The 12,943-nt window shown below is 37.1% G+C and overlaps 1 protein-coding gene across 1 annotated transcript in view; it reads right to left on the bottom strand.

Annotated features, from left to right (window-relative positions):
• The window catches only part of TFAP2D (transcription factor AP-2 delta), a 58,847-nt gene that overhangs the window by 28,515 nt on the left and 17,389 nt on the right, over positions 1 to 12,943 (bottom strand). The gene's annotated exons all lie outside the window — the stretch shown is intronic.

The raw sequence follows: 12,943 nt of genomic DNA, 5'->3' as shown, positions 1-12,943 counted from the left end.
TTCAATGTGTACAAATATTAACATCAAAATTAGACTTGCATTTATACAAGTGTGTTTAAATTTTATTTATGCTACTATGAGACATCAATGTTGCAATTCATCCTTTTCATTCATTCCCTGAGTCTTAAACAATTTTTTTCTTTCCTCAAACCTGAAAAGCCCTGTTCTAGGCCTTGGAAGAGTCTAATTTAATATAAAAATATAATAATGTGGTAAAATGCTAGGTCAGATAATGCTTTGTGAATGATCCAGTCATGATTTTCCCCTCAGTCTGTTTCAAGGCAGCGGCAGGTCTTAAGTCAAGACTTCTTCACGTGGTAGAAAACATCATTTTTCCTCCATTTGAAATAGAAAGATGACAAAACTGGATAAAAAAGGTCTCTATATTGACTAGTCTGGGTAATGCTAATTATTGGAGGGTCACACTTTTGGATAAAGCTTCAAGGTATGAGCAATATTTTAAAAGAGCTTATCACAGGAGTTGATCACCCTAACCAATTAGGAAAGAGAATGTGTGATTATTTGACAGAAGAAAAGGCACAAAGATTTTTTAAAAAGGGACATTGTAGGGATGTCCCTGGAGGTCCAGTGGTTAAGACCTTGTCTTCTAATGCAAAGGGTACAAGTTTGATTCCTGGTGGGGGAACCAGGATCCCACATGCCTCATGACCAAAAAACCAAATATAAAAGGAGCAATATTGTAACAAATTCAATAAAGACTTAAAAAATGGCCCACATTAAAAAAAAATCTTTAAAAGAAAAAGGACATTGTAATGCCCTTTGTAATGCCCAATGTAGGATGATGACTTTTGCTAAGAAAATGACCGCAGGGAGATAATTCAAGAAATTTCAAATGTGAGGTAAAACATCTTAAAGCTTGACCCAGCAAAGAATGGCTATAGCACCTGACCGGAGAACAAACTCATGTGACCTCAGGACTCAGAAGTGTTTTGCAACTAACACAAACACCTTTTATAACTTCATCCTTGTAGAGCAAGTTGAGTTATAGAAATTGATATGTCTTCATATTGCAATATTCATACAGAAATTGATATTTAAATAAAAATTTAAGAGACTATTATAGATACACACACACACACATATATGGATATATGCACAATACATTCTTTTCCTCTACTGTTTGTGCAATAGGAGAAGGAGGAAAACAGTGCATACAGGGGAACGGCAGCATGCCTCTTAAATTTTGTGCTAACACCTGATTCTTGGGGATCTGGAGCATTTTATGCAAAGCTCTTACCGTGCGGAAGTTTTAAAAACAGTTTGCATGGAACAGCTGCTATTTACATTTGCACTGACAGCCAGATCCTTTCTTCCCTTAGTTCTGTTTACTGCTTTCTCCTGCTTGCAAGGTAACATTGTTACTGGATGTACAGCAATGCTATATCAAAAGAAGTGGCAAGTGAAGACATTCTGAGATGTAGTTAAAATGTGTAGACTGTGCCACAAAGCTTTGGGTGTGAAAACCCAAGAATGAATGACTAAATGGGTCCGTGAGTTAAATGACACACACCATTCAGGAACAATGACAAACCTAGAGTTCAGTCCTATACCACAGACATCATAGAGTCAACAGGCTTAAGAGAAATGAAATATGGGGAGCAGAAAAGCACGTGAATAAGACGTTAGGGGATTCAACTGATTGGTAACAATAAAGATCTACAAGCCTCCCTGTCTCTGTGGGGGGACGAAGTATCCATGTGAACAAGTAGGTGCAGGAACCTGGGGTGACAGAGTGATCCCTGAAGGGCCATGTTCCATACAGCAAACACGGCTGCCATTGCCTCATTTCTGGGCACGAGGAGGCAGGCTGCCCCATGGTGGCTGTTTTCCAAAGTGGATTTAATCTCTTCCTTTATTTCAATGCATTGTGCCACCTGACAAACCAGTACCAGCCCACCCCCTTTTTTACACCACTGAAGCAACACAGTAACTTTGGCAAATACGTCCACTGTTATTTCATGCCATTGCAAGAGTGACCATTTTAGAGGTAGGTTACATGGGGATAGTAAGAGAGCTTAGAGTATTCTCAGTGCAAGGCTTTAGGCTCTCTAGGCCAAGAAGTGCCATCCTCCCCTTCCAAAAAAGGGGATGGGGAGGGAGGCGGGATTGGGGATCAGGATGGGGAACACATGTAAATCCATGGCTGATTCATGTCAATGTATGGCAAAAACCACTTAATTAGCCTCCAACAATAAAAATAAATGAAAAAAAAAAAAAGGGGGGGGGGGGAACCACTAAGGGTTTTCGATTTTTCAGCAGGAACAGCAGCAGATGATGACCCATATTGAGGATCTCTCTCCAAAAGCTGGTACAAGCAAAGTTACAGAATATGGGAAGAACATAAAGAGAGAATTTGCTCTTTGGTTTCAGGGCATTTGTTTTTCACAATGAAAAGCAAAAAGGAAAAAAAAAAAGCCAAAAACAAACTGAAGGGTAAATATTAGGAAAAATGTAAATGGCAATTATTGATGCAGCCCAGAAATGCACAGTTAATGGAAAAATGTTTTCTGAAGAAAGTGAATTGCTCATTTTCCTGACATTCTGGGTTTCCCCATTATTTTACCTGAAGTAGATCTAAATGAATCTTTTTCAAAAATTTTTAAAAATTGGAGTATAATACCTTTACAGTGTCATGTCAGTTTCTCCCGTACAACATACATGAAATCAGCCATATGTATACATGTATTCTTTTCCTTCGCATCTAAATGTAGTTTTAAAATAGAAATGAACACACCTGATTTCAACCTTTTATCCAGTCATCAAGGATTTTTTTCTTCCTTTAAAATTACTGTATTTTAGAGGTAAATATATTTTAGACAACTATCAATAAATATCTAAAACTAGTTTGTACTAAAGATACTTCTATATTATTATTCACTGGATAATTCTCACCAAATGTCATTAACTGCACTGCCTTAGAAACTATTTAGGTTTAACTTCTTACTGTAATACTCAGTAGTATTCAATGAAAGCAATAATTCATATGTGTTAAATTCTAGTCACATATCTTCGATTTCAATTTTAACTACATGTATGGAAAATAATACATTCAAATCTATCTCTGGGATTATTCCAAGAAGTACCTATTGAAAAGCAAATTTGAAAATATTTTCAAATCTGGGTAAGATATTATATTAAGTAAGTTATCTTATAACATCAAGCTGCAGTAAATCCTAAAGCTGAAGGACAGGTTTAATGTATCTGTTACAGGCATCCAGAACGATTCTAAAAGGAGTGCATTCTGTAACACTATATATCATACAACCTGGGTTATAGATAAGGGTCTTATAAGGTGGTAGTTTCTCTATTTAATGATGACTTTGTTTCAATACCAATACTTTGTTTTTAAAGTGATAGTTTTATTCCCCATTCCATGCTCTGTACTTAGTACAGTATCTGATTCATAATAGGTACTTAGTAAACATGTATTAAATGGAAAGGTACTTAGTAAACATGTATTAAATGGAAAAGCTTTCAAATATTTTATTGGCTAATTGTAATAACAGTCTTGAGAGGTACCCCTTACAAAATATATAAATGAAAAACTAGAGCAAAAGAGAATTGCTAGAAAGAATGAAATAAAAAAACACTTGAGTATATCATTGTATCAGTGAAGCCATTTAATAAAATAGGTAAGTTTAAAGATAGTGTTTTTCAACCCTTGCTATTCCCACAACCAGGGAGTCTGTTTAATACATGTATATACAAGTGCACACACACACACACTCACACATACACACATCAGGGTTTCATCCTACATCATTTAATCTCTGGAGCCAGGGCATCTGCTTTTTTTGAAAGCTCCCGACCTCCTCTCAAGCCAGGTTTGAGAACTACTGTCCTAAGATGAAAGGAAAGCGTTATGTGGGAAGGAACTCTATACCTCCCCCCAAACCAGGATTCTGCAAAAGAAAGCAGTCACTACAGAGTTAATATTAAACTGTAAAGACCTCTGTCTGTCTGGGTTCTCTGCATTCTGCCTTATTGGCTCTAACACAGTACACACTCAAGAAACAAAAATGGCTATGTGGTGGTAACGGAGAGATAGCATTCTTGGGGGAAAAAGTCATCGGTCTATTAAAAAGTACATTTGTATAAGGAGATTTAATGTAAGACAAAACTTGCTTATCATAACAGTAGGGGAAAATGAATTATCAATAAAAGGTGTTGGGACAACTGGCTGGCCATCTGGGCCAAAAAAGCAAATAAAATTATATCTATATCATACATCCAACAACAAAAAACATCCAGATGGATCACAGATTTAAAGTATAGATCCACAAAGTAATTAGAAGATAATGCAGGAGAAATATTTTATAATCTTGGAATAAAAAAAGGACTTTCAAAGTATTATAATAAAAACTAAAAGCTATGGAATAAAATATATGAGAAATATGATTATATCAATATAAAAAAGTTCTGCATGATATAGACCTGAACAAATAAGCAAGCAAAAAAAAAGTCATAATAGCAAACAGACAAACCAGAGATGGGGTGGAGAGGCTTTGCAACTCATATCAAAGACATACAACCTGTTTTCCTTATATATAATGAGCACATACAAAGGAATGAGAGAAATGTCAAAAAATACCCCACCAGTACAAAGTAAATAGACAAAAAAAGCTCATAAAATTCTCCTAAGAATATACTCAATCTCTTTCATAAAAGATGGAGTTTATCTTTTTTCAATCAAATTAGCAAAAAATCAAAAACTTGATAGTACCTGGTATGGACTAGTGTATGGAGGGAAGTACTAGCATATAGATACTTCTTACCTCCATCACTGATAAAACTGTAAAGAACAATCTTCCAATAATCTCCCAAAATTACAAATGCAAATATCTTTTGATCTTGTAACTCATTCTTAGGAATTCACTGAATAGGTGTACTTGCATATCTGTAGAATTATTTATATAAATGTGAGCTTGCTCACTGTAGCACTATTTGTAAGAGCCGAAGATTAAAAACTCCTATATGATATCTAGTGGAGTACTGGTTAAATACTTAATGATGCATTTAAACAATGGAATACTGTGAATGTTTAAAAGAATGAACAACTTGCAAAAACTGAAATAAAAAGAGCACTAAGATAAGGTGTGAAAAAATGTGTAGGATAGTATGCACAGATTGCTATAAATTTTTTTACTTATTAAAAAATAATTTATTTTTAATTGAAGGATAATTGCTGTACAGAATTTTGTTGTTTTCTGTCAAATATCAACATGAATCAGCCATAGGTGTACATATGTCCCCTCCCTCTTGAACCTCCCTCCCATCTCCTTCCTCATCCCACCGCTCTAGGTTGATACAGCGCCCCTGTTTGAGTTCCCTGAGACATACAGCAGAATCTCATTGGCTTAGATTGCTATAATTTTTAAAATGAAAACCAAAACTATGCACACACACACACACACACACACACACACACACACACACACATATCTTCTTGGAAGAAAACAGAGAAACCAATACCATTTCTTTCTTCCAGGAGGGGAACTGAATGAAGGATAAAGTGAAAAGAAGCTACTTCACTCTTTTGTAACTTTTGGGTTTTTACCATCTACATAAATTATCTATTTAAAATTATATTAATTAAAAACAAAACTACTCTCTGACCTAGATCTTAGAAAGTTTTTATTCAAAACTCAAATATTTGTTGTAAACTAAAACCTAAGCAATTTCAAAATTTCCATGACTATTCAATGGGCATTAGACATTACTAGGAATTATACAGTTTGCAATTTTATTAGAATACCTACAAATTTTTATAAATGTAAACAATGGAAATAAGCAGAAACAGGAGTGTTTGAAAAGCACATTAGTTGGCATAAACTTTGAAAGAGAGGATAATAGAAAATAGAAAAAAAAAAAAAAAACAACTTAGGCAAGTAATGCAGGGACATACTTTCAAGGGAGCATCCTGATTTATGAGAGTCAGTACTAAGTTGGACCTAAGGGGTAGGGCAGGACTGAGCCAAACAAGCTTAGATAAACTTGACTTTTTGTGCCAGAATAGGAGTAGGACTCTAAGGACCCCACAAGCACACAGTCAGACACAAAGGCATGCGTGTAATAATAGCCTATTTCCTCTACCCCTACATGTAAACACCTTTCTCCCTGAAAATAAAAGAAACATAAGATGCAGGTCAGAGGAGTACTGTTAGGAAGTAAGCAAACAATTTAAGAAGATTCCTCTGAGATTGCATCTATTTATGCATGATATTATAAGATGCTGAGGCCAATCATTGACAATTCTGATAAATATTAGTTCTCAACTATTAGACAAGGATATCAGACTGTTATGTATCAATAGTCAAAGCAGAGTCTCTCAGATAGCAACTATTCCATGACTTAGAATACGAAATTTACAGATAAGACAATACCTATTAGTCTGAAAAAGAGCTATTTTCCAAGAAAGACCTTAAAATAACTAACATAGACTGCACTAGCATTTACTTATTGAGTCCAATTCCACTGGCATCTCTGAAATGCAAAACTATGCCCGAGAAGACACTGTCAATGCCAGAGTATATGCAAAAGGGGAGAGCAGGGTCCCCTAGTGACTGGGCTTTTCTAGCTGATCATACGACCAAAATGAGCACCAATGAGAACAGTTACAATATAACAAGGAGGCAATTTATGGTCTTTCTTTAATATCATATACAGCTTTAGAAGAAAGCTAGACCTTGTTATCCCAGAGGAGGGACTAAAGTGGAAATGTGTCTGGAGTGGGCGGTGGAGACGTTATATCAGAATGATGGTCCTTCCAGACCTACAAACATGCCGTGGAGGTCCCTGGAGTCCCTGGAGGTCACCCTTAAGCTCCACATGCCCAGAGAAATCCACTGTGGTACCTGTGTGAATATCAGGGTAATATCAGCTTTGTCCTAAAATCCCTGAGAAGAACAAACAATGCTGAACATACTCCGTGCATTTATTTTTACTGATACTAAAGGATTTTGGTGTTTTGAAGCCTCAAGTAGTGAACAATACCTCTTCCTAAATTAAATAGCCATAGACTAATTATAGCAAAAAAAAAAAAAAAAACCTCTGCTCCCTAATATCTCTTTTAAAGGAAAAGAGTTTATTGTCAACTTGATGGTTCTTTCCCGTTTTCTTGGAAATGCAATCGTACAGACTCAGGATTAGAGACAAAAGGGACACAGCACCAAGTGATAACACTCCTTTCTCTTATCTTTGGTTGGTTTGGCTGAAGTGGAAAGAAAATATTTCGTAAGATAGTCTAACGAGATTGGCATCCTCTTGAAAGCACAAGAGGCACTTTTGATAATTATTCCAGAAAAGTGGAAAAGAACCATGATTTAATGTCATCCTAACTTTGAGGGATTAAGTGGCAGGAGATGGTATATCAGAATGTTAAAAAATAAATAAATAAAACTTGTACAAGAAAGCTCAACAAACGTGCTCAGGATTCCTACCAGCATGGGATGTCCAATCCGTGGTGAAAAACAGGCCAACTTCTCTCTATTCCTTGGTTATACTGTTACACCGTTATAACTATAAATATATAGCTGAATTCAGAAGTAGTTCAGCAATGCAACTGTTCACAATCTATACCACTAACATAAATCTGAGTGGAAAACACACGGTAATGTTGCAAACCAGACCTGGATTCTCCTCCTCGCTGTTCTCATGATCCTGTGCAAAATGGTGACTCTCACTGTACCTTCCTTAGGTACATTTGAGAATAATGATCACTAAATTTAATTGACACTTACTTTGTGCTGGAAACCCTGGGAACCACTCTACAAACATTCAGATTTCACTCCCATGACCATCTTATGCGGGGGTACTGTTTTTGGTGATGGACAGGGAAGCCTGGCATGCTGCAGTCCATGGGGCTGCAGAGTTGGACACGACTGAGTGACTGAACTGAACTGAACACTCCTTGACACTGATGCTCATAGAGGCTGTGTGTCTTTGCTTATAGGACACGACTAGCAAGTGTGAGTGGTAGAAGTGGGTTCAGACAAGGTGATTTGCCTCCAGAAGCACACTGGTAACCAGTGATATTATGACTTAGTGCTTTGGACTATTCAGTTTTCCATTTCCCTCCAGGGCTAAAGTTTTATGATTCTGAGTAAATTCTGCTATGAAGTAATACTGTTGTTTAGGGAGAGGAAAACCAGAGGACAGGTACTTATTTTTAACAACTGCCTCTGTGCCCCATGGCATCAGGTGTTTAATCTAGCAAATGGATTTAATGCTACAAAAGACACACAAGGCAATGTTATGGAAGAAAGGGGTGCTGGGCTGTCCAAGGTCTGTCCTTTCTTTTACACTATAGAGTTGCTGCTATGAAGGTTCGGGACATGACATTTTCTAGCATATCTCACACCCACCTCTGGAATTAGGTGTGCTCATGGGACTAGTTGTCATGGAACATAGATAGCAGCAATGTAGGCTACTTCCTGGCCAACTGGGTAGGAGGCTGTGTCCTTTTACCATCCGATCTTTCTTTATTGTGAGCTGAATGCACAGGGCTCTGAGAAGCAAGAGGAGGGCATAGCTAGAGGCAGAAGGATTCTGGCCCCTGAATGAGACCATGAGAGGAAGGAAGGGTCCCGAGGAGGAACACTCATGTCATCTGTGAAGAGTGAGAAATAAGCTTCTCTTGTGTTAAGCCCCTGAAAATTTGGAAATTAACTATTATAACAGATAGCATTACCCTAACCATTACAGATAGTATGACCTTTATCTGTATATTAGGAAAATGAAGCTTGGTCAGGTTAAGCAACTGACCCAAAGTCAGACAAAATGTCAAAAGTGATATTACGGGGGGTGACGATGGGAGTGTACAGGATAGGGTCTGGTAGCCTACTGATTTCTTTTTAACTAAAGAAGGAAGCAATAGCAGCAAAGGTTTTAGATTTGAAAGGGTGAATAGAAATCATACATATATTTGCAAATGGTCCCCTTTCTTTTGCTGATGGATATTTATACCCTTCCCTCCCCCACATATTGTTTTTTTAAATATATATGTTGTTGTTCAGTCTCTTAGCTGTGTCCAATTCTTTGTGACCCCATGGACTGCAGCACGCCAGGCTTCCCTGTCCTTCACTATCTCCTGGAGCTTGCTCAAACTCATGTCCATTGAGCCGGTGACGCCATCCAACCATCTCATCTTCAGTTGTCCCCCTCTCCTCCTGCCTTTAATCTTTCCCAGCATCAGGGTCTTTTCTAATGAGTAGAATTTGACCTCTAGCCATGACAAACCGGAAAGGGCTTCCCAAGTGGCGCGAGTGGTAAAGAACCTGCCTGCCAATGCAGGAGATACAAGAGACACAGGGTTCGATCCCTGGGTCAGGAAGACCCCCAGAGGAGGGCAAAGCAACCCACTCCAGTATTCTTGCCTGGGGAATCCCTTGGACAGAGGAGCCTGGTGGGCTACAGTTTATGGGGTCGCAAAGAGTTGGACTGAAGCAACTTAGCATGCATGCATACATGACAACCCGAAAGCCCAGGCATTTATGTTCAAGGACTTAAACTGTGCTTCAAACTCCTGGTGTTGCCTGAGGATGCTACGTGAGCTTTCGTAAGTTCTGGGCAAGAATGACTACATAACTGACTCCTTATATTTGTTTTAACACCACCAACACTGCAAAGATTGTTCTGGAGTAAAATGTAGGGGAGGCAGTTAATTGGTGATTCATAAATAATAAATATATAGCAAGGATATTAGAACTAGGACAATAATATTGACCAAATTCTTTGAATGCTTTCCAGAGATAGAATTTTTCCCACTCTAAGAGAGTCTGGGATTATCCCAAGATCTCAGGAAGATCAGTAAATTGTGTTAAGCAATTCTAATCTGAATTTTCCAGAGAATGAAAACTCTCTGGTATTATAGATACCAAAGTGGACCAAGGAGAAGTCATAGCAATGTGATTAACAAGGGGAAATAAGAAGAACTTCAGGTTTTCAATAAAGTGGATAAAAGAAGCTGTACCAACCATTGGTTATACATTTAAACTCCATTAAATGAAGGCATATGGGTAACAAGGAAACAGTTACATTCAGGAGATTAGTATTATATTCAGGGGATTCTGAATTCAAATACTTATATTTTATTGTAGATCAAATATATCTGTACATGTGGACCAAAAAATAAATCCCCATTCTAAAGACGTACCTTACTAAAATGTCCCCTTTCAAACAGCTTTAAAAGGTGAAAAAAGTCAGCCACTTTTGAGTTCATCCCATTGGTTACTAGGTGCAGTGATATTTGTAACAAACATTGTGAATAATTTAAATATAAATTTGCATGAAATAGCCCTCTCATATGTTCTTAAAACAGTCCCTAAAATAATGACTCTAATATGTTGATTTGACAACGATGCTAGGTTGGCACTATTAGTAGCGCCAGCCCAGGTTGGATGCATGAGGCAGGGTGCTCAGGGCTGGTGGACTGGGATGACCCAGAGGGATGGGATGGGGAGGGAGATAGGAGGGAGGATCGGGATGGGGAACACATGTACACCCATGACAGATCCATGTCAATGTATGGCAAAACCACTACAATATTGTAAAGTAATTAGCCTCCAACTAAAATAAATAAATTTATATTTTAAAAAAAGCATTTACAATCACAGTGTATTTGTAAAATGCAAATAAACTTGATTGAAAGTTTAAAAAAAAGTCCAAATGATTGAAAAAAACTAGTATTCTTTCCTACAAAACCAGAGGTTTACAAGAAAGCTGATGAACTATTTTTGACAATTAGAAATCTCATTTTACAGTTTCTGGAGAAATGCATCTAAAATGTTGCCGGCTCCTGTTAAAAACGTCTGCTTGAGGGGCAAAAATATTACCCAAAGACATGGTCAAAACAAGGTCCATGAATACCAACTAGTAAATATGGTAACGTTTTAATATTTACTAGCTAAAATTATGCAAGCAAAACACGCTTGAAATAACTAAATCAAATTCACATTAGCACCAAAAGGACCAAGGTCACAAAATATTAGGTTTTCCTCTTATTTTAAGACAACTTGTAGTTTTTAAAACTGTCAGTCATGACACGTGACTCAACAGTGAGTCTTGAAATAAATTTAGTGGGTTTATGTTCAACATTTAAAAGCAGTGGATCTACAATTAGCATTCTAAAATAATATAAAAATATGGAATAGAATAAAAATACTATAGTACATATTAATGTATATAATATAGTACACAAATGAAACTTAAGATGTGTGTGTGTGTGTGCATATGTGTGAGAGAGAGAGAGAACACATATTTGAAGGTCATAACATAATATATGGGGAGTTGAGAGATACAAACAGTCCTTTGCCCTTAACTCTCATTTTTTCAGTTCCATCAAAATGCCTGGCCTGGAATTCAACAATAAAATATTTCTTTCTCTACATCGTGAATATCTGGGAGATTTCAAGAGCATCCAGTGAAAAATAGGACATATCTGTGGAACCCTGCTCAATGTTATGTGGATGGGAGGGGAGTTTGGGGAAGAATGGATGCATGTGTACGGATGGCTGAGTCCCTTCGCAGTTCACCTGAAACTATCACAACATTGTTAATCGACTATACCCCGATATAAAATAAAAAAGTTTAAAAGAGAAAAACATAAAGTAAAAGATGTATCTGGGAAGAATAAAATTTTAAGTTTCATCAGCCAAGGCTGACATAACTCCTCTGTGAACAGAGGTCAAATGAATAGAACACAAGTTAGGCATTTTTGTGATGAGAGGTTTGTTGGAAGAGTAGATGCCAAAACCATGAGATGGTCCTAGGATTTCACACATTTAACCTGTATCCTTTCTGGTAGGTAGCATTGCTCAAGGATTCCCTCACAGGGTACTCGGTGTTTCGGGATACCATAAAAATCAACAAGAAGAAATGTGAATATGTGTTTTTAGGGTTTTTTAGGTTTTACTGGGCAGTACATTCACAGACACTGTGGATAAAGGTCTTTTTTAGGTCTTTGCTTTTCATACTAGCTACATGAAAAGTATCTCAAGGAACATTTAAATCAAGGATCCTAAAACCTCATTATATATCAGGGGGTGTTTTTAAAAATAAAGATATGTGCACCATACCCCCAGAGACTACATTTCAAGTGGTTTGGGAATGGGGTCCAGGGATTTTTAATAAACATCTCAGCTGATTTTACTGTTGGAATTGGGTTTGAGAACCAATCAAGTTCTTCTATTCATGTGATTCTTGAATTCACCATTATATTTTGAACATACTTTTGTTCTTTTGTTAGGTAGCTATAATTTTAATGATGTTTTTACTTAAATTAAGCAGGAATCTGCTTCTCTTTTGAATCAACCCATGAGTCATTTTTTCTACTTTGTTCTTCCTTTAGTACCTCCAAATCCTATGGGTGGATTATGAGTCAACTTCAGTTACCATATGCCAGCTCTCAGTATCAGCACACACAGGCAAATAGTACAAGACATACACTATAATAACAGTTGTTTTCATTCAGTTGTTAAGTCACATCTGACCCTCTGTGACCCCATGGACTGCACACGCCAGGCTTCCCTGTCCTTCACTGTCTCCTGGAGTTTGTTCAAACTCATGCCCATTGAGTCGGTGATGTTCATTAAATGTTCACGGCCAATAATAATATTGTGGTTGTTACCATTACTACAACTAGGAAGTAAAGCAAAGATACCTGTTAAAAGCAAAATCACCAAAGTGATTTTGTCAAGACCAATGTCAAGAACACACTACTTCACAGAGCTGTTCAATAAATAGTGTGTGTTGATAATCTGGAAAAGGACAAGATGTTTGCTTTTGTGTTTCACTTACTTTTCACCACCTACAGTGCCTTATAGACAAGTGAGAAATCAATGCAAGAAAAGTGTCACAGGTGTGTGCAGGTGAGTCTTGGCAAAAAGGTTCCTTCAATCATTTTTAAAACAATAGCATTCTAGGT

The sequence above is a fragment of the Dama dama genome, chromosome 7, assembly GCF_033118175.1.
Source record: "Dama dama isolate Ldn47 chromosome 7, ASM3311817v1, whole genome shotgun sequence".
Taxonomy (NCBI): domain Eukaryota; kingdom Metazoa; phylum Chordata; class Mammalia; order Artiodactyla; family Cervidae; genus Dama; species Dama dama.
The sequence above is the reverse complement of the archived record's forward strand: the minus strand, read 5'-3'. Positions and strand labels throughout refer to the sequence as shown.